We start from the raw sequence: 22,381 nt of genomic DNA, 5'->3' as shown, positions 1-22,381 counted from the left end.
CTCCTGCTCCATCCACATGCAAACTACTACAGATCTGTAACTGTGCTCAACTTAGGCCTCTGGCTCCACTGTCACTAGTATTTCCCCTGGCCAACAACCCCGCCAGTTACAGCTCTGAAGTGGCATCTGCACAATCCACACTTGTTCCTGAGTTACTGTGGCTCAGTCCCGTCAGTTGATCCCCTGATGTGTGTCCGGCAAGGTCTCCTGCTCTGTCCACATTCCCATTACTAGTAGTGTGAATGAGGACTGAGCAGGAGAGCTTGCCAGACACACATCAGGGGATCAACAGACGGGACTGAGCCACAGTTACACAGGAACAAGTGTGGATTGTGCAGACGCCACTTCAGAGCTGTAACTGGCGGGGTTGTTGGCCAGGGGAAATACTAGAGACAGTGGAGCCGGAGGCCATAGTGGAGCACGGTGACAATCAGTAGTAGTCTACAACCTCTATAAAACCAGCTGCAAGTTGTCCTCCGCCTGCTGCATGCTTCATCCTGGGCTACAACACAGCCAGTTGTAGCCTGGAAGTGCCGTCCGCACAGATATAAACACTCGCTCCTGTGTTAGTGGGGTTCAGTAACGCCAGCTGTTCCCCTGCTGTGTGGATGGCAAAGTCTCCTGCTGCCTCCAAACTCACACAACGCTTTTTCTCCTCGCTCCAAGTAGGCCTCAGCCTGCTCGGAGCATTGATCCTGGGCTACAACACAGCCAGTTGTAGCCTGGAAGTGCCGTCCGCACAGATTGAAACACTCGCTCCTGTGTTAGTGGGGTTCAGTAACGCCAGCTGTTCCCCTGCTGTGTGGATGGCAAAGTCTCCTGCTGCCTCCAAACTCACACTACAACGCTTTTTCTCCTCGCTCCAAGTAGGCCTCAGCCTGCTCGGAGCATTGATCCTGGGCTACAACACAGCCAGTTGTAGCCTGGAAGTGCCGTGCGCACAGATTTAAACACTCGCTCCTGTGTTAGTGGGGTTCAGTAACGCCAGCTGTTCCCCTGCTGTGATGATGGCAAAGTCTCCTGCTGCCTCCAAACTCACACTACAACGCTTTTTCTCCTCGCTCCAAGTAGGCCTCAGCCTGCTCTGAGCATTGATCCTGGGCTACAACACAGCCAGTTGTAGCCTGGAAGTGCCGTCCGCACAGATTGAAACACTCGCTCCTGTGTTAGTGGGGTTCAGTAACGCCAGCTGTTCCCCTGCTGTGTGGATGGCAAAGTCTCCTGCTGCCTCCAAACTCACACTACAACGCTTTTTCTCCTTGCTCCAAGTAGGCCTCAGCCTGCTCGGAGCATTGATCCTGGGCTACAACACAGCCAGTTGTAGCCTGGAAGTGTCGTCCGCACAGATTGAAACACTCGTTCCTGTCTGTGGGTTTCAGTAACGCCAGCTGTTCCCCTGCTGTGTGGACGGCAAAGTCTCCTGCTCCATCCACATTCAAACTAACTACTGATTTTTTTAACCCTGCTCCACTTAGGCCTCTGGCTCCACTGTCTCTAGTATTTCCCCTGGCCTCCAACCCCGCCAGTGACAGCTCTGAAGTGGCGTCTGCACAATCCACACTTGTTCCTGTGTTACTTGGCCTCAGTCACGTCAGTTGATCCCCTGATGTGTGTCCGGCAAGGTCTCCTGCTCTGTCCACATTCCCATTACTAGTAGTGTGAATGAGGATAGAGCAGGAGACCTTGCCGAACACACATCAGGGGATCAACTGACGGGACTGAGGCCAAGTAACACAGGAACAAGTGTGGATTGTGCTGATGCCACTTCAGAGCTGTCACTGGCGGGGTTGGAGGCCAGGGGAAATACTAGAGACAGTGGAGCCAGAGGCCTAAGTGGAGCATGGTTACAATCAGTAGTAGTCTACAACCTCTATAAAACGTGCTGCAAGTTGGCCTCAGCCAACTCCATGACTCATCCTGGGCTCCAACAACGCCAGTTGGTGTTCAGAAGTGCCGTCTTCACAGAGAAACACACATTAGCTCCTGTGTTAGTGGGGTTCAGTAATGCCAGCTGTTACCCTGCTGTGTAGATGGCAAAGTCTCCTGCTGCCTCCACATGCCAACCCTAGCAGGCCTCAGCCTGCTCCATGCCTCATCCTGGTCTCCAACAATGCCAGTTGGTGTTCAGAAGTGCCGTCTTCACAGAGAAACACACACTAGCTCCTGTGTTAGTGGAGTTCAGTAATGCCAGCTGTTCCCCTGCTGTGCGGATGGCAAAGTCTCCTGCTGCCTCCAACATCACACTACATGTTATTTTCCACTTGTTCCAAGTAGGTCTCAGCCTGCTCGGAGCATTGATCCTGGGCTTCAACACAGTTGTCGCTTGGAAGTGCCGTCCGCACAGATAGAAACACTCGCTCCTGTGTCTGTGGGGTTCAGTAACGCCAGCTGTTCCCCTGCTGTGCGGATGGCAAAGTCTACTGCTGCCTCCAACACCACACTACTACTGACTTTTAACCGTGGTCCACTTAGGCCTCTGGCTGTACTGTCTCTAGTATTTCCCCTGGCCTCCAACCCCGCCAGTCTCTGCTCTGATGTGCCATCTGCACAATCCACACTTGTTCCTGTGTTATTGGGACTCAGTCACGTCAGTTGATCCCCTGATGTGTGTCCGGCAATGTCTCCTGCTCTGTCCCCATTCCCATTAATAGTTGTGGGAATGTGGACAGAGCAGGACACCTTGCCGGACACACATCAGGGGATCAACTGACGTGACTGAGCCCCAGTAACTGAGGAACAAGTGTGGATTATGCAGACAACACTGCAGAGCAGCAACTGGCGTGGTTGGAGGCCAGGGGAAATACTAGAGACAGTAGAGCCAGAGGCCAAAGTGGAGCACGGTTACAATCAGTAGTTGTGTACAACCAACATAAAACTCCAAGTTGGCCTCAGCCTGCTGCATGATTGACTGCTGGGCTTCAACATCGCATGTTGCTGCTCAGAAGTGTGTTTGCCACGGGTACTCCCTCCTGCCCAGCCGGGTTCCAGCACCGTCAGCTGTTTCTCGGCAGAGCGTTTCCCTAGGTGCCTCCTTCTTGGTATCCGAGTTCCAGCAACGTCTGCTGGTCCTTGGTAGTGCTTTTTAGCACAGGTAACGCCTGCTTAGAAACCGTGTTCCAGCACCGTCAGCTGGTCCACGGTTGTGCCATTGGCTCTTGTTCCTTTTGCTGCCCCTCCGGGTTCCAGCACCGTCAGCTGGTTCTCGGCAGTATCTTTGGCATGGGTACTCCCTCCTGCCCAGCCTGGTTACAGCACGCCTGCTGTTTCTGGGTAGTGTCAACGTCACTTTGCCACTGATACGTTGTCCTGTCGTGTTGCGGTCGGGTTAGCCGAGTCTATGGTGCCTGCAGTTTCAGTGCTTCCTATATGGGCTGCGGGTTCTGGTAAAAAAAGGCTGGTTTCATAGTGCCAATAGGACAAGCACCCCCTGTAGGACTGTGGTTTTCGGTAACTGCGGCCGGATCGCGGCATTGCAACTTTGTTTTTCATGGGTATCTTCTGCTACCCATCCGGGTTCCAGCAAGATCAGCTGGTTCTCGGCAGTGCCTTTGGCTGAGGTGCCTCCTTGTCGGTATCCGAGTCCAAGCAACGTCTGCTGGTCCTTGGTAGTGCTTTTTAGCACAGGTACCTCCTGCTTAGTAACCATGTTCCAGCACCGTCAGCTGTTCCACGGTTGTCCCATTGGCTCTTGTTCCTTCTGCTGCCACTCTGGGTTCCAGCACCGTCAGCTGGTTCTCGGTCGCTCCATTGAGTATTGTAGCTTCTGCTACCCATCCGGGTTCCAGCACCGTCACCTGGTTCTCGGCAGTGCCTTTGGCCTAGGTGCCTCCTTGTCGGTATCCGAGTTCCACCAACGTCTGCTGGTCCTTGGTAGTGCTTTGGAGCACAGGTACCTCCTGCTTAGTAACCGTGTTCCAGCACCGTCAGCTGGTCCACGGTTGTGCCATTGGCTCTTGTTCATTCTGCTGCCCCTCCGGGTTCCAGCACCATCAGCTGGTTCTCGGCAGTGTCTTTGGCAAGGGTACTGCCTCCTGCCCAGCCTGGTTACAGCACGCCTGCTGTTTCCGGGTAGTGTCAACGTCACTTTGCCACTGATACGTTGTCCTGTCGTGTTGCGGTCGGGTTAGCCGAGTCTATGGTGCCTGCAGTTTCAGTGCTTCCTATGTGGACTGCGGGTTCTGGTAACAAAGGCTGGTTCCATAGTGCCAATAGGAAAAGCACCCCCTGCAGGACTGTGGGTTTCGGTAACTGCGGCCTGCTCGCGGACGCGACACTTTGTTAATCATGGGTACCTTCTGCTACCCATCCGGGTTCCAGCAACGTCAGTTGGTTCCCGGCAGAGCCTTTGGCCTAGGTGCCTCCTTGTCGGTATCCGAGTTCCACCAACGTCTGCTGGTCCTTGGTAGTGCTTTGGAGCACAGGTACCTCCTGTTTAGTAACAGTGTTCCAGCACCGTCAGCTGTTCCACGGTTGTCCCATTGGCTCTTGTTCCTTCTGCTGCCCCTCCGGGTTCCAGCACCGTCAGCTGGTCCTCGCTAGTTTCATTTGCTCTTGCAGCTTCTGCTACCCATCCGGGTTCCTGCACCGTCAGCTGGTTCTCGGCAGTGCCTTTGGCCTAGGTGCCTCCTTGTCGGTATCCGAGTTCCACCAACGTCTGCTGGTCCTTGGTAGTGCTTTGGAGCACAGGTACCTCCTGCTTAGTAACCGTGTTCCAGCACCGTCAGCTGGTCCACGGTTGTGCCATTGGCTCTTGTTCATTCTGCTGCCACTCCGGGTTCCAGTACCATCAGCTGGTTCTCGCCAGTTCCTCAGCCTTCTTGTAACTTCTGCTACTTTTCAAAGTTCAAGCTTGTGGAAATGGTTTTTGATTCTCACTCTGGATCTCCCTGACAATGACCCTGAAGACGACGACCCTGAAGACCACACAGAAGAATACCTAAAAGATGACCCTGAAGATGACCAAGAGGACAAAGAACAGGAAGACAACCACCAAGATGCAGAACAACAAGAGACAGAAGACCAAGAAGCATAAAAACCAAAAGCAGAAGAACATTAAGCATAAGACTAAAAATCTGAGAAAATGAGATTGTCAAATTTATAAGCAGAAGAAGACTAAGCAGTGTATGGTGGTGAGTCCGTTCCTCCTCGTGGTGCCCCTGGAAAACGCCTGCTGCTGCAGGCCAAACTGAACGCGGACAAATCCTGTTGTAAATCTTTTGTGACAGGCTGAACGGAAGGTGTAATCTTCAAACTTTTATAGATAACTACAGGAATGCCTGACACAAATAAGAATATGATGAAGAAGAATAGGAAGAAGATGAAGAAGTAGAATATGAAGAAGAATAAAAGAAGAAGATGAAGTAGAATATGAAGAATAGAAGAAGAAGATACTGCTGCTGCTGAAGATGATGAAGGAGAAAGTGTGGGAGAAGTAAAAAAGAAGGTGAAGAGCATGGAAGTAGTGAAACATACATATCTGACAAAAAATTAAAGACTTTAACATAGTCAATATCTTTTTAACTACGAACGTCTTTAAAAAAAAAAAAAATTCCTGCTATTCCATTTGATTGGGCTAAACCTCTATGGCTTTAATGTCTCCTACACCTCCCACAATACATTCTACATTATTATGTTGTTTTTCTTCAAGTAGAATTAACCAACAGGGAAAGAAAGGGTTTATTTTATTCCGATATTTCTGTTCCATTGACTTGAATGGGACTTCCGGGATCGGAATCGGCGATACCCGATACTTTTTTTAGATCGGCCGATCCATTCCGATACGATATTTTTCAGTATCGGGTGGTATCGCTCAACACTACACATGGGTATAACAAATTTTCGACACCAAGTATCACGAACAATCAGAAACTCAGTTATAAATTTGTGTAAAAATAAAGTTTTCAAACTTTGAAAATGTGTAAAAAGAATTGCATGAGTGGTGATGTGGGGTTCAGCAAGGCCAAGACAACACTTAACGACAGCTAGCTCTGTTGTGTGGCCAAAAGAGAGAGGCCTTGACGACATCCTGTTGACAAGGAAATGGATGGTAGCTAGTGAGACATATCCTCATACCCGCATTTTTCAATGAATGTCAGCCGAACAAAAATTCCCTGGGGTGTGTCAAACCCCACCTCACCAGTTGAGGGTTAATACAGTTTAGTTTTATCCTTTTGGCAGCAAACATGAGGAATGACAAAAGACAATCCATTTAAGAAGATTCAAGTTTGGTTAAAACTGATCCAACATTCAAGACTCTATAGAAACAGGGTCTGTTCCTTTTGATTGGCGGCAAGCAAATGTGGTACCAATATTCAAAAAGGGGTCTAAAAGGGAACCTGGAAACTATAGGCCGGTAAGCTTAGCATCTGTTGTGGGTAAAATTTTTGAAGGTTTTCTAAGGGATACCATTATGGAATATCTCAATGTTAATAAATGTTTAACTCCATATCAACATGGATTTATGAAGGATCGCTCCTGTCAAACTAACCTGATCAGCTTCTATGAGGATGTAAGCTCTGAAATGGACCCAGGAGAATCATTGGATGTCATTTATCTCGACTTCTCTAAAGCATTTGACACTGTCCCACATAAAAGATTGGTAAGTAAGATGAGAAAGCTTGGGCTAGGGGAAAATGTGTGTAGATGGGTAGGTAGCTGGCTTAGTGATAGAAAACAAAGAGTGGTTATTAATGGGGCATACTCAGACTGGGCAAGGGTTACTAGTGGGGGACCACAGGGTTCTGTATTGGGCCCCCTACTATTAAATATATTTATTAATGATCTAGTGGATGGCTTACACAGTAATATATCAGTATTTGCAGATGATACAAAACTATGTAAGGTAGTTGCAACTACAGACAGATTTGAGTAAATTGGAGAATTGGGCTGAAAAATGGCAAATGAGGTTTAACACAGATAAGTGTAAGGTTATGCACATGGGAAGGAGAAACAGATGCTACAATTACTTACTAAATGGGAAACTGCTGGGGATATCAGACATGGAAAAAGACTTAGGCATCTTAGTCAATAAGAAGCTAAATTGGAGTGTCCAGTGTCAGGCAGCTGCCACCAAAGCAAATAGGGTCATGGGATGCATTAGAAGAGGTCTGGGGACACAAGATAAAAACATAATTCTCCCTCTGTACAAATCACTCGTCAGACCACACTTGGAGTATTGTGTGCAATTTTGGACGCCGATGCTCAAGAAAGACAATACTGAACTTGAAAGGGTTCAAAGGCGGGCTACTAAAATGAAAAAAGGAGTTGGTTCACTACAATACCCAGAAAGGTTATCAAAATTAGGTCTATTTACTCTAGAAAAGAGAAGACTTAGGGGAGACTCAATATATATGTACAAGTATATCAGAGGGCAATACAGAGATCTCTCCAATGAACTGTTTGTACCAAGGACTGTGACAAGAACAAGGGGGCATTCTCTTCATTTGGAGGAAAGACAATTTCTGCACCAGCATAGAAGAGGGTTCTTCACGGTAAGAGCAGTGAGGCTCTGGAATTCTCTTCCTGAGGAAGTAGTGATGGCCAACTCACTGAATGAATTTAAGAAAGGAATGGACGCTTTTCTTGTGAATAACAGTATAGAAGGTTACGAATAAGAGAATATTATAGGTAGATAGTTGACCCAGCTTAGGGGAAGGAATTTTTTTCCCTATGGAGAAAATTGGCTTCTACTCTGTGGGTTTTTTGCCTTCCCCTGGATCAACAATGCAGAACAGCTGCACTAAAAATAGGCTGAACTAGATGGACATAAGGTCTTCCTTCAGCCTTCAAAACTATGTTACTATGTTATTATGAACATAAAAAAGGCTTCTCCCCTATGTGACGTCTCTGATGTTTATTAACAGTTGATTTCCAAGTAAAATATTTCCCACATTAAAAAAATGAAAATGGCTTCTCCTCTGTGTGAGGTCTCTGATGTCTAACAAGAATCACTTTCCGGTTAAAACATTTCCCACATTCTGAACAGGAAAAAAGGCTTCTGCCCTGTGTGCGTTCTTTGATGGCGTTCAAGAGCCATTTAAAACATTTCCTACATTCTGAACATGAATATGGCTTCACTGCTGTGTGAATTCTCTCATGTGTAACAAGACTTGAATTCTGAGTAAAACGTTTCACACATTCTGAACATCAAAAAGGCTTCTCTCCTGTGTGAGTTCTTTGGTGCTTAACAAGATTGACTTTCAGGCTAAAATATTTCCCACATTCTGAACATGAAAAAGGCTTCTCCCCTGTGTGAGTTCTTTGGTGCTTAACAAGATCCCCTTTCTGGTTAAAACATTTCCCACATTCTGAACAGGAAAAAGGCTTCTCCCCTGTGTGAGTTCTATGGTGATTAACAAATTGTGATTTACGTGCAAAACATTTCCCACATTCTGAACAGGAAAAAGGCTTCTCCCCTGTGTGAGTTCTATGATGAGTAACAAAATGTGATTTACGTGCAAAACATTTCCCACATTCTGAACAGGAAAAAGGCTTCTCCCCTGTGTGAGTTCTCTGGTGCTTAATGCAATTTGATTTATTGCTAAAACATTTCCCACATTCTGAACAAGAAAAAGGCTTCTCCCCTGTGTGAGTTCTATGGTGAGTAACAAGCAGTGATTTGTGTGCAAAACATTTCCCACATTCTGAACAGGAAAAACGCTTCTTTCCTTTAGGAGCAGTTTGTTTTTTAATGCCTCTTTTGTGACTTTGATTTTCCTTAGTAGTCAGTAATGAATCAGAAGGTGGGACCTGTTTCATAGGATCAGATGACAGATCTTTGCTGTGAATGGATGATGAGATATCTGGACTAATGGCATTCACTTCAGTTGTATCCTGTGAGATCTCAAGATCATCAGATTTACAAATTGAAGATGTCAGCTGTCCCTCCAATCTCCTGGTACAGTTATCTGCTAAGATAAAAAACAATTTTCTTTAATAAAATATCATTGAGTTTTATATTTTTGAACATTTCTACTTAAAGAAGTTGCCCACTACTGTAACTTTGTTTTTCATATATCTTGCTATTATGTGCCACTAAAAACCCACTGTGTTTATTTTAGCAATATTATCTATTATCATCCTCTCGCAGCACATTTTCAGTGCTGGCTCTCATGGGGTAAATCGACAACTTTCTTTCTCCCGACTTACTGTGCTCTAATACTACAAGTTCCATGATGCATTGCACTGGCCTCTAAGCCAGCACCTAGCACACCCACTCCAAAACACACCCAAACCCCTCCCTCCTCTATCTTCAATCTGAAGCATCTTATTGTAAGGGTCTGTGAACACGTTGTGGATTCTACTGCGGATCCGCAGCAGATTTGGCCCTGCAGATCCGCAGCCGATTCTCCTGCGTTGTACAGTACCATTATAGTCAATGTAAAACAAAAAACGTTGTGCACATTCTGCAGAAAAACTCACTCGAGAAGTTCATTGTGGATCTCTGAATGATCCATTGTTGTCCTAAATGACTAATGGTGATAAATTTAATCATATAATTTGTAATGTAAAATGTCTATGTTTCTGGAACATTCTAGAAAATCCCTTTGTCACACAGCTGCAGCCCCCCTCCTTTTTGGTTTCTCACTTCTTAGCAGCTGGCTGTGTGTGTGCTCTCCGCTTGCATCTTAAACATGATACTGTCCATTTCCTCTCAAAGTCCCTCCATCCCCCCTCCCTGCAGCAGCTAAGTGGAAAAGATGTTCCTTTGTTTAAAACCAGGGGCTTGAATGCAGCTATGAGAAGTATTAAAACAATTCATATTGCGGAAACCATACGCAGCAGATATAAAACCCACATTTCTGCGAAGGGCACAAGGCCAGCTTACTAATTCCTAATTTTGACAGTTATAACCTCTCCAGAACCTGAGATATGGATTGCTCCCAAACGGAGTGTCTTAAGTATGGCATGCTTGGTGTCTTCGGATTCTATTTGGTAAATCACAAACAGTGATGCCCTATGTGTGTTGGTACGGGTTTTTCTCGTTTATAGTTATTCTAAGTTTTGCAGCCAAATCATAACTTGGAGAGAGGGAGGTTGGACCTCTCCAGACCGCCCATTTCATGAGGTCACAGACCCTAGTCTATAGGTATTCCCTAGCAAATTCCAGTCAGTTGGAGCTACAGAGTCCGTGCTGACAAGAACCCCCAGATGAGTGGAGACGTGTGGCTCCTCCTTCTCCCCCCACATGGTCTGCCTGATATCGACTGAACACATGTGAGTGTTACTTTCTGCCATTTAATCCCTTTGTTTTATATTTGTATTGTACATATTTAATGTCTCAACTTTATAGCAACTTTTATCTGTATAATTACTGCCCTTTCGGGAATAAATGATAAAATTCTATTAGTTTGCCTCCATGCTCTAAGAAACGAACTATGCGCCTTTTTTAGATATTCGCTACTAATTTGGGGTTTGCCGCGGACCCTCTTAATTAACTCTTTGATTAAGTAAAGCGTGGCTGGTGGCAGTGTGGTGTGCACGGCTGGCTAGGCTAGCTGGCAGTACAGACGGGTCTTACATGCTGAATGAGGGGCTGCAGCCACAGCATTGATAATTCCCTTACTGCAGTAGTCCAGTGGCCCGTGCACAAGCAGCCCGTCCAGCGACTAATTATCCTAGGTGCAGTTCCCTGACTGACCTGAGGGTAAGGAGGACGCTGGAGAGCTGCGAGTTCCGAAGTGTAACTGAGAAAGTGGGATATACATAAATCCCCACAGTTCTTGGAAGGTTGTTAGCAGTGGTGGGGCATCCAAAATACCCCCCTGCGGTAAATTGTTAGAGCAAGATTAGCTTGCTGCATTTTTGTCACGTGGTGCCGGTGGTGGGATAACTAAGATAAGCCCCCACTGTGCCTGTGATAGCCATGTGTCGGCAGTGTGTCACGTCCCTCCGTCCGCTGACCTGCTGGTGCCAGTGGTGGGATCGTGACGTTTTGGTGGCACCGGCCGCGCCGTTCGTCACAATTTGGTGGCAACGGCGTGCCTCCTGCTTGCTGTTCATCACATATTGGTGGCAGCGGTGGGCTGTTCATCACATAATTTTTAAGAATTCAGCTGGAAACAGCCATGTATAAGGACATTGTTCTGGCATAAAAGGCATGGAATCGCATCATAAGAAAAAAACAGACTTGAAGGAATGGGGAGGGAACAGAATGAAAGCTGTTACCAGGCGCCAATCAATAGGATTATATGTAAATAAAATTGTACAAAGTGCTGAGTGCCAGAGTCGGTGAATAAAAGTTATTAATGTGCACATACATTATGGTAAGGACTTGTGGAAATATTTGCAATTAATATGTAGATGAACGAATACCGACACTGTGTGAAAGGGTGTCAGGACAAAGGGAGAAATAATGAGGAGAAAAAAATAAAATGTGAAAAAAATGAATGAAAAAAATAAGGATAATGTAAAAAGTGAAAATGCAAGTACAAGTGAGTCTAAGAAGATGAGATACAGTAGGTCTGTCAAATACTGAGCTCAATTCCCTCAATATCCATGGGTGAATGCCATCTGGGCCAGAGGATTTGCCACTGTTCAGTTTGCTCAGACGCTGGCGACCATCTCTTGTGTTACACTAGCTACAGTAGGGTTCAGTATAACAGCAGTCCAGTATGACTAACCCGATTAATCCCTGTTTTTGGTATAAATTAAATTACGTGTCACACAATTTACCAGTTGGTGCAGTAATAATAATAATAAATTTTATTTCTATAGCGCCGACATTCCGCAGCACTTTACATTTCAGAGGGGATTTGTACAGACAATAGACATTACAGCATAACAATAATCACATAGATTATAACAAATACCAAGAGGAGTGAGGGCCCTGCTCGCAAGCTTACAGTCTATGAGGAAAAAGGGAAACACGAAAGGTGGGTGGCAACAGTTGCCCTGATTGTATGGACCAGCCATAATGTTAAGTGGGTAACAGTACGGATGCAGAGGGATAATGGATGCATAAAGCATGTGGGAACATGATGCGGGAAACCTGGTTATGGTAAAACTTTTGGCTGTGCCACACAGGGATAGATTAGGTTAATGTGTTGAGGCGGTAGGCCAGTCTGAATAAATGCGTTTTCACGGCACACTTAAAATTGTTATTCTAAGAAAACCACCAGACTCCGAATTCATGATCTGCGGGTTTTTGAGTCTGTGTATTAGAATGATGATCACAATAATAGCTGTGTGGAGATCAATCAGTGAGGGCAATCATTCTGTGAAGAGACAGGTGGGAATCCGGTGGCCCTTATCTAAGGGTGAGGCCAGGACATGTTGTACATGCATTTCTCCTTGAAAGCCTGAGAAATATGGGTCGTTCGAGACATTGTTCAAAAGAACAGAGTACTTTGATTAAAAAGTTGATTGGAGATGGTAAAACTTATAAAGAAGTGCAGACAATGATCGGCTGTTCAGCTAAAATGATCTCCAATCCTTTACCATGGAAAGCCAAACCAGAGAGACATGGAAGAAAACGGAAGACGACCATTCAAATGGAAGGAAGAATAGCCAGAATGGCAAAGGTTCAGCCAATGATCGGCTCCAGGATGATCACAGTCTCATGTTACCTGTGAGGACTGTGACAGAAGTGCAATGCATGCCGTAAAGAAGAGGAGGTCAGGTTGCGCTGTACGTCACAGACACGAAGTGAGGCAGCCACGACGAGCGATGCATCCTCAGCCACAACTGTACCCCTGACCAGCAGCCGCGGGTCAGCAGTTCACAGAGGTGGCAGGGGCTACCTGGCCTGGATTACGGTGTTTAGCTATTTGCAGAGGTGGTGCAGAGTTTAAAATCTAATTTTTTGTTGCTAATACTGTGCTCCTACACTATCTGAGCAACATGACTGCGAAAAAGGGAAACCGTGATGGAAGGGGAATTAGACTTGGTGTTCACGGTGTACGTCGGGTAGCTGGTAATGTTTGTGAAAGCACTAGTGAAGCAACATCACATCCTATTCAAAGACAACTGATAACATGTTACTGGACAGGCTACACCACTACCTTTCTTTGGCAGACGTCCAGCAGTATGCCTTAACGATGATACCCAGAAAGAGCATGTACTCGAGTGGATGGCAAGTGTAGATTCAATTGGCCTCTCCTCCTCTTCCTCCTAAATCACACCCAGTACAGTGCACAGATGTGGCACCAAATTTCCCCTTGCTTCCCCCCGCATCCCAACTATCCAACTGTTCAACTGCCTGTACGGAACCACAGATGGGTGAGTATGAAGAGCTGTTCACACATTCTATGCAGTTTTCATCAGAAGTGTACTCAAAAGCTTCGCAGAGTCAAGAGGAAGGAAATCTGCACCGATGCCCAAAATTTTTTTAGCTGGATCCGGGGCAGGGCAAAATAGGGTCCGAACAGCATCCTGACCCTCATCAGCAGATGTTAACCCCAGGGGGGCATGGTCCTGATGAGACTCATATCTGAGGTTCATGTGGACTGTACTGTGCTGTCAGGGCAAGAAGAGGAGGAGGGTGACTCCACTGGCGAGGAATGTGATAACACAGAGGATGATGATGATGATGATAAGGTGTTAGATCCCAGTTGGTGTGAACAAAGAGATACACAGGTGAGTAGGTCATCTGAGGAGGAAAAAGAGGTTAGGTTGCGCTGTATGTCACAGACACATAGTGACACGGGTGAGTAGGTCATCTGAGGAGGAAGAAGAGGTGGTTAGGTTGCGCTGTATGTTGCAGACACGTAGTGAGGCAGCCACGACGAGCGATGCATCCTCAGCCACAACTGTGCCTCTGACCAGCAGCGTCTGCGGGTCTGCAGTTCACAGAGGTGGCAAGGGCACTGCAAATTATGAGCCAACTCACGTAATCTGCCAACTTTGCAAAAAACATTGAGCCGAGGTAAAAAGTGCAATAATTTGGCTACTACATGTATGAACTTTCACATGCGCAATCAACATAAGGGCTCTAAACGTGAACCAGGAAATTATAGACCAGTAAGTCTAACCTCCACTGTTGGTAAAATATTTGAGGGGTTTCTGAGGGATGTTATTCTGGATTATCTCAATGAGAATAACTGTTTAACTCCACATCAGCATGGGTTTATGAGGAATCGCTCATGTCAAACCAATCTAATCAGTTTTTATGAAGTAAGCTATAGGCTGGACGTGGTATATCTTGATTTTCCAAAGCGTTTGATACCGTGCCACACAAGAGGTTGGTACACAAAATGAGAATGCTGGGTCTGGGGGAGAATGTGTGTAAATGTGTAACTGGCTTAGTGATAGAAAGCAGAGGGTGGTTATAAATGGTATATTCTCTAACTGGGTCGCTGTGACCAGTGGGGTACCGCAGGGGTCGGTGTTGGGACCTATTCTAATCAACATATTTATTAACAATCTGGTAGAAGGTATACACAGTAAAATATCGATATTTGCAGATGATACAAAACTATGTAAAGCAGTCAATACAAGAGAAGATAGTATTCTGCTACAGATGGATCTGGATAGGTTGGAAATTTGGGCCGAAAGGTGGCAGATGCGGTTTAACAATGATAAATGTAAGGTTGCTGTGCATTACCATTGTGTGAACAGCGCCACATACAAGTCTTCATTGTGCATTAATATACCAAGCATCCGTCCCTCCATACATTGGTAGTTTGTGAACGGTTGTCTCATCGGTATTCTTGCACCTGTGTTGCCCCCATCCTAACTATATGGGCTCACTCACCCTGATAGTGCATTTGTTTGGAGGTCTGGGCAGGTCAGCATCTCTGCCTTTTTGCTGTGGTTTTGAACATTTGACATTTGCCTGAATTTTTATATCTACACGATTTACACAAATTATATTTTCTTGTCTTAACTCTATACTATTTAACATTATAAGTTGTGTATTTCTGTAATTATCTGTATGTATACATGATTAATTACCTCTTCTGTCTCTGTAAAAACAATCCCCTTTAACCCCTTTCTGACATCGGGTGTAAATGTACGCTGATGTCGGTCTACTTCCTTTGATGTGGGCCCTGCCGCTTTTCTCGCTCATGATGGGCCATAAGTGGTCAGCGCTCATAGCAAGTGAGCAACTCTGCTACATACAGGTGATCTGATCATTGCATGTATGTAGCAGCACTGATCGGGTTATAGCAGCTTCTAGCCTCCAATTGAGACTATAGAAGCATGCCTGTGGAGACATGGGGTGGTCAGCGGGCGCCCCAGTCCTCTGGCCGAAACCACATGGATCAGCGATCATCCCACTGAACGCTACTCAGACAACACACGGTGAGGGTAAAACAGTGTGGCAATGCTTTATTGAACCACAAAACAGGCAGATAACACATAGAACAGTCCCAGCAAAATACCCAACAGAGTGCACATTACAGAGTCTTATCCTTCCGCTGATTCGCTCCCAGGATCGCTACCCCACCTGTGGCACGCACAGAGAGGAGGTAATGACAAGCGTAGGAAGATGACAGTCCATACAAGGTAAAAGGCCAGTTGATCCGAGGATGACAACCTGGCTTCTCCAAACTTATCTATGGTTTAGCGATGATCAATGGAGCAGATCTGTATTCTTCCAACCAAGGCTGAAAATCCCTAGGTTGTTTCCTATAGAATGATAAATCCGTGTCCCTCGTAATGGAGCCATGATGTAAAATGGCTGCTGTCCTGTCTCTGGTCCTTTTGAGATGTATAGATGTCTTGGCAGAATCTCTCTGGCTGTTTCTCTCTCAGTCTCTTATACAGAGGCATGTAACCTATTTTTAGACTTAACAAGTGTCCCTCATTCAGTATTTACATAAAGGGTAAGAATGGAGATGAGATTATTATAGCATTACTTGATTATTTAAACTATTTGCATAGTTTTTCCCTCTGCTTTAGAAGTCAACAAACTAGCTCCATAACACAATGCATAATTAGCATATCAGCAAAGATCACTAGTGATCAAGGATAAGCGCACAATAAAAGTCAATATTACCGGCTTACACAAAGAAAAGTCTGCTTTCTTGACCAACCAGAAATCAACTCAACACTTAATTTTGAAATTATTCACACAATTGGATACTCCAAAAAATAATTTTGACTCCAAAATATGGTATAAGAATTGTTTTATTAATTATTAAACAACATATTAAAAATATATATTAATACATTAATGAAAAAGGGAAGGTACATCTAAAATGAGGAACTAACAGAAGCAATAGGTTTATCCACAAAAACCACCATAATTCAATATTAATGATATTAACATATGCTCCTAGACCAATATGGTGCAATGCAAGCAATCATATAGATTTGTAACAGCCTAAGGCTAAAGCGGCTATAATTACTATGGACTTCAGTGCAATACTCAGAAAGCTACCAGTTAAGCCCTCTTGACCGCCACTTAGTGCACTAAAAAGAGGATTAGACGCTGATCTTATAAACACATGTATAAGGCTGCCAAACCGACATGCCACAATTAGTACTAATGTAACAGCATACTATCCTCCCCAATCGAGCACCAGCCTTAAGCACAGTGTCCTAAAATAAGCATACCTAATGGTGTGTGGAATCCCCCGGGCATTCCTCTGCCCCGACGCGTGTTTCGCTACCGCTTCTTCGGGAGGCGCGGTCATGATGGGGGTGTGCTAGTTTAAATAGTCAAGATCTCTATCATGATTGGAGGAATGATGTGGGCTACAGCGCATGTCCAAATTCTTCGATATCACCCAGGGCTAAACGCCCAATCATCATTTCAGATCATTACGGCGCATGCGTCAGTTTACCGTCCCTGCTCTCAAACAGGGGAGGTATCCGGCGATCACGTGATCCGTGATGCCGCGTCATCAATTAAGATGACGCGGACCTCACCTAAGAGCACTAAGGAACGCCTTCTACCTCTCCAGCTAGGATCCGAACCACGCATGCGCACCACTAAGATGATGATAGATGGACAAGTTTTCCCTGAGTGGTACATATTGGACCGTCTGAAAACTGAGTTTAGTCTAGGACAATTTGTCTGCAATTCTATTTACCGTATATACTTGTGTATAAGCCGACCCAAGTGTAAGCTGACCCCCTAGTTTTGCCACAAAAAAGTGGGAAAACTTATTGACTCACGTATAAGCCTAGGGTGGAAAATGCAGTAGCTACTGGTAAATTTCAAAAATAAAAATAGATACCAATAAAAGTAAAATTAATTGAGACATTAGTAGGCTAAATGTTTTTGAATATCCATATTGAATCAGGAGCCCCATATAATGCTCCATCCAGTTCATGATGCTCCATACAAAATACGCCCCATATAATGCTGCAAAAAGGTTAATAAAGGCCCCATAAGATGCTCCATAGAATAATATGCCCCATATGCTGCTCCATAAAAGTTATGGCCCCATAAAATGCCCCATAGATTATGCCCCATATGCTGCTCTATAAAGGTTATGGCCCCATAAGATGCTACATAAAGGTTGTGGCCCAATATGCTGCTCCATAGATTATTCCCCATAAGATGCTTTATAGATTATGCCCCATATGCTGCCCAATAAGATGCTCCATAGAATACGCCCCATAAGATGCTCCATAGAATATGCCCCATATGCTGCCCCATAAGATGCTCCATAGATTATGTCCCCATATGCTGCCCCATAAGATGCTCCATAGAATAGGCCCCATATGCTGCCGCTGCTGCAAATAAAAAAAAGACATACTCACCTCTCGTCGCTGGGGGCCAGGTGCTGGTGTGCTGAGCACGCAGGGACACTGGCAAACTATGGGGAACATGTGCCGGTGTCACCGCTGGCTCAGGACCCGGCACCTGAGATGTTCACCTGTCCCCGTTCCAATGCTGCTCGCTGCTGTCTGCCGAGTACTCTGTCAGTGGCGTTGAGGCAGCAGAGGGAGCGCAATAGCTATGACATCACGCCCTCTGCTGCCTGAACGTCACTGCCAGAGGACTCGGCTGACAGCGTCAAGCAGCGTTGGAACGGGGACAGGTGAATGTAGCATATACTTACTCCCTTGTGGCGCGGTCTCTGCAGCCCCGTTCTCCCATGACTGCCTTCAGCGGTCACGTGGTACCGCTCATTAAAGTCATGAATATGTGCATATTCATGACTTTAATGAGCGGTACCACGTGACCGCTGATGGAAGGCGCCTGAGAGCGTGGGACAAGCAGGGGGGGCTGCAGAGACACGCCAGGGGGGTCAGTATGATCTGACACCACCCGCTCCCCCTTCTCCGCTGACCCCCTGGCGTATATGACTCATGTATAAGCCGAGAGGGGGACTTTCAGCCCCAAAAAATGGGCTGAAAATCTCGGCTTATACGCAAATATATACAGTAACAGCAGTTACAATACCAAACTAGACAACCAAACAAGAGACAACCCATTTAAGAAGATTCAATTTTCGCTAAAACTATTCCAACACTAAGAACATAAAAAAGGCTTCTCCCCTAAGTGACACCTCTGATGTTTATTAACAGTTGATTTCCAAGTAAAATATTTCCCACATTAAGAAAAGGAAAAAGGCTTCTCCTCTGTATGACTGCTCTGATGTCTAACAAGAAGCGCTTTCCGGTTAAAATATTTCCCACATTCTGAATATGGAAAAGGTTTCTCCCCCATGCGAGTTCTTTGGTGCCTAACTAATTCTGATTTGTTGACAAAATATTTCCCACATTCTCAACAGGAAAAAGGCTTCTCCCCTGTGTGAATTCTCTGGTGATTAACCAATTGTGATTTCCGGTTAAAACATTTCCCACATTCTGAACAGGAAAAAGGCTTCTCTCCTGTGTGAGTTCTATGGTGACTAATAAGATGCTCTTTCTTGTTAAAACATTTCCCACATTCTGAACAGGAAAAAGGCTTCTCCCCCGTGTGAGTTCTATGATGGTTAACCAATTGTGATTTCTGGTTAAAACATTTCCCACATTCTGAACAGGAAAAAGGCTTCTCTCCTGTGTGGATTCTCTGGTGCTTAACACAATCTGATTTATTGTTAAAACATTTCCCACATTCTGAAAAGGAAAAAGGCTTCTCCCCTGTGTGAGTTCTCTGGTGACAAATAAGATGCTCTTTCTTGTTAAAACATTTCCCACATTCTGTACAGGAAAAAGGCTTCTCCCCCGTGTGAGTTCTATGATGATTAACCAATTGTGATTTTTGGTTAAAACATTTCCCACATTCTGAACAGGAAAAAGGCTTTTCCCCTGTGTGAGCTCCATGGTGATTAACCAATTGTGATTTCTGGTTAAAACATTTCCCACATTCTGAACAGGAAAAAGGCTTCTCTCCTGTGTGGATTCTCTGGTGCTTAACACAATCTGATTTATTGTTAAACCATTTCCCACATTCTGAACAGGAAAAAGGCTTCTCCCCTGTGTGGATTCTCTGGTGCTTAACACAATCTGATTTATTGTTAAAACATTTTCCACATTCTGAACAGGAAAAAGGCTTCTCCCCTGTGTGAGTTCTCTGGTGACAAATAAGATGCTCTTTCTTGTTAAAACATTTCCCACATTCTGTACAGGAAAAAGGCTTCTCCCCCGTGTGAGTTCTATGATGATTAACCAATTGTGATTTTTGGTTAAAACATTTCCCACATTCTGAACATGAAAAAGGCTTCTCCCCTGTGTGAGTTCCATGGTGATTAACCAATTGTGATTTTCGGTTAAAACATTTCCCACATTCTGAACAGGAAAAAGGCTTTTCCCCTGTGTGAGTTCCATGGTGATTAACCAATTGTGATTTCTGGTTAAAACATTTCCCACATTCTGAACAGGAAAAAGGCTTCTCCCCTGTGTGGATTCTCTGGTGCTTAACACAATCTGATTTATTGTTAAAACATTTCCCACATTCTGAACAGGAAAAAGGCTTCTCCCCTGTGTGAGTTCTCTGGTGACTAATAAGATGCTCTTTCTTGTTAAAACATTTTCCACATTCTGAACAGGAAAAAGGCTTCTCCCCCGTGTGAGTTCTATGATGATTAACCAATTGTGATTTTTGGTTAAAACATTTCCCACATTCTGAACAGGAAAAAGGCTTCTCCCCTGTGTGAGTTCCATGGTGATTAACCAATTGTGATTTTCGGTTAAAACATTTCCCACATTCTGAACAGGAAAAAGGCTTTTCCCCTGTGTGAGTTCTCTTGTGACTAATAAGATTCTCTTTCTTGTTAAAACATTTCCCACATTCTGAACAGGAAAAAGGCTTCTCCCCTGTGTGAGTTTTTTGGTGCCTAACCAATTCTGATTTATTGATAAAACATTTCCCACATTCTGAACAGGAAAAAGGCTTCTCCCCTGTGTGAGTTCTTTGGTGCCTAACCAATTCTGATTTATTGATAAAACATTTCCCACATTCTGAACAGGAAAAAGGCTTCTCCCCCGTGTGACTGCTCTGATGTCTAACAAGAATCGCTTTCTGGCTAAAACATTTCCCACATTCTGAACAGGAAAAAGGCTTCTCCCCTGTGTGAGTTCTTTGGTGCCTAACCAATTCTGATTTATTGATAAAACATTTCCCACATTCTGAACAGGAAAAAGGCTTCTCCCCTGTGTGAGTTCTATGGTGATTAACCAATTGTGATTTCCATTTAAAGTATTTCCCACATTCTGAACAAGAAAAAGGCTTCTCCCCTGTGTGAGTTCTATGGTGAGTAACAAGCAGTGATTTGTGTGCAAAACATTTCCCACATTCTGAACAGGAAAAACGCTTCTTTGTTTTAGGAGCAGTTTGTTTTTCAATGCCTCTTTTGTGACTTCGATTTTCCTTAGTAGTCAGTAATGATTCAGAAGATGGGACCTGTTTCATAGGATCAGATGACAGATCTTTGCTGTGAATGGATGATGATATATCTGGAGTAACAGCAATCACTTCAGTTGTATCTTGTAGGATCTCAAGATCATCAGATTTAAAAATTGAAGATGTCAGCTGTCCCTCTGATCTCCTGGTACAGTCATCTGCTAAGATAAAAAAAACAATTTTTTTTTAATAAAATATCCTTGAGTTTTATGCTTTTGAACATTTCTACTTAAACTGTCCATAAAAATGGCATCTCCTATTCGGTGTGCTGGGGAGTTCTGTAACGCGGCTCCCCCTTTTCAGCGACGCGATCGGCATACACTGTCTGATCCTTAACGGATCGGCTTGGGGATGACCAAAGTCTATGGGGTTGGTACAAGTTCCGTTTGTCGACTTAGTCCATCGGCATTACCATTTTGTTTGCCGGGTCTGTAGTGGATGGTGAAGTCTAGAGATTGTAGGGCTAAACTCCACCGCAACAATCTGGCGTTGTCTCCAGAGACCCGATTAAGCCACACTAGGGGTCCGTTAGGAGGGAAAACTGTCGTCCATACAAATATGGTTGTAACTTCTTGAGTGCCCATACTACTGTTAGGCACTCCTTCTCGATGGCCGCATAGCTTACTTCGCGGGGCAACAGTCTCCGACTCAGGTAAGCTACCGGGTGGTCTTGACCGTCCGGCCTGACTTGGCTCAGCACTGCCCCCAATCCAAACATAGAAGCGTCTGTGTGAACAAGGAAACGTTTAGTTGGATCGGGTGTGGCCAATACCGGGGTATTTGTGAGGGCGTCCTTTAGCTGGCGGAAGGCTTCCTCACACTCGGGGGTCCAGGTTACCTGGCGGGGGAGGTTCTTATGGGTCAGATCAGTGAGGGGCTTGGCTACGCTGCTGCAATTGGGGACAAATTTCCTATAATACCCGGCGGTCCCTAGAAACATCATGACATAGGTTTTAGTGCGTGGGGTGGGCCATTTGGCTATGGCCTCAATCTTGGCTGGTTCTGGTCGCTGTTTCCCACTTCCCACCCAATGTCCTAAATACTGAACCTCTGCTTCACCCAAGTGATACCAGCCTTGTGGATCCTGTCCAATACTGTCTCTAGGAGATTTAGATGCTCATCCCATGTCACTCTGTAGATGGCGATGTCATCCAGGTAGGCACAAGCATAGTCCTGGAGACCATCCAGAAGCCGGTCAGCCAGCCTCTGGAAGGTTGCGTGGCATTCTTCATCCCGAATGGCATAACTCGAAACTAGAATAAGCCGAACGGGGTGACAAATGCAGACTTGGGAATAGCGTCAGGACTTAGGGGGATCTGCCAATAGCCTTTGCATAGATCGATGGTGGTCAAACACTTTGCCCCGCCAGCCGGTCTAACAACTCATCCACACACGGCATGGGATACGCATCAGTCACCGTTTTCTCATTTAGCTTGCGATAGTCTACACAAAACCGGGTAGTCCCATCCTTCTTGGGCACTAACACTATGGCGGATGCCCAGGGACTGACTCTTCAATGACCCCTAAACGCAACATCTCTTGTATCTCGTTGCATCCCTTCTCGTACAGACTCAGGGACGCGTAAGGGGGGTTGTCTCAGTGGGGTCTGATCCTGGGTCTCAATCTTGTGTTGTG

At 45.2% G+C, this 22,381-nt stretch overlaps 1 protein-coding gene and 1 pseudogene across 1 annotated transcript in view; both read right to left on the bottom strand.

The window, feature by feature from the left end:
* LOC141075802 (uncharacterized) overlaps positions 1-8,880 on the bottom strand; it is a 30,898-nt gene extending 22,018 nt beyond the window's left edge. The window contains exon 1 of the mRNA XM_073562946.1: positions 8,749-8,880. The gene's annotated coding sequence lies outside the window, so the exon portion shown is untranslated. The remainder of the gene's footprint in view (positions 1-8,748) is intronic.
* Positions 8,881-18,168: 9,288 nt separating this feature from the next.
* The window catches only part of LOC141075819 (uncharacterized), a 45,508-nt pseudogene continuing 41,295 nt past the window's right edge, over positions 18,169-22,381 (bottom strand).

Source organism: Dendrobates tinctorius, unplaced genomic scaffold (genome assembly GCF_039654945.1).
Source record: "Dendrobates tinctorius isolate UK_male_01 unplaced genomic scaffold, ASM3965494v1 ptg000372l, whole genome shotgun sequence".
NCBI classification, from domain to species: domain Eukaryota; kingdom Metazoa; phylum Chordata; class Amphibia; order Anura; family Dendrobatidae; genus Dendrobates; species Dendrobates tinctorius.
This window is presented reverse-complemented; position numbering and strand designations above follow the sequence as displayed.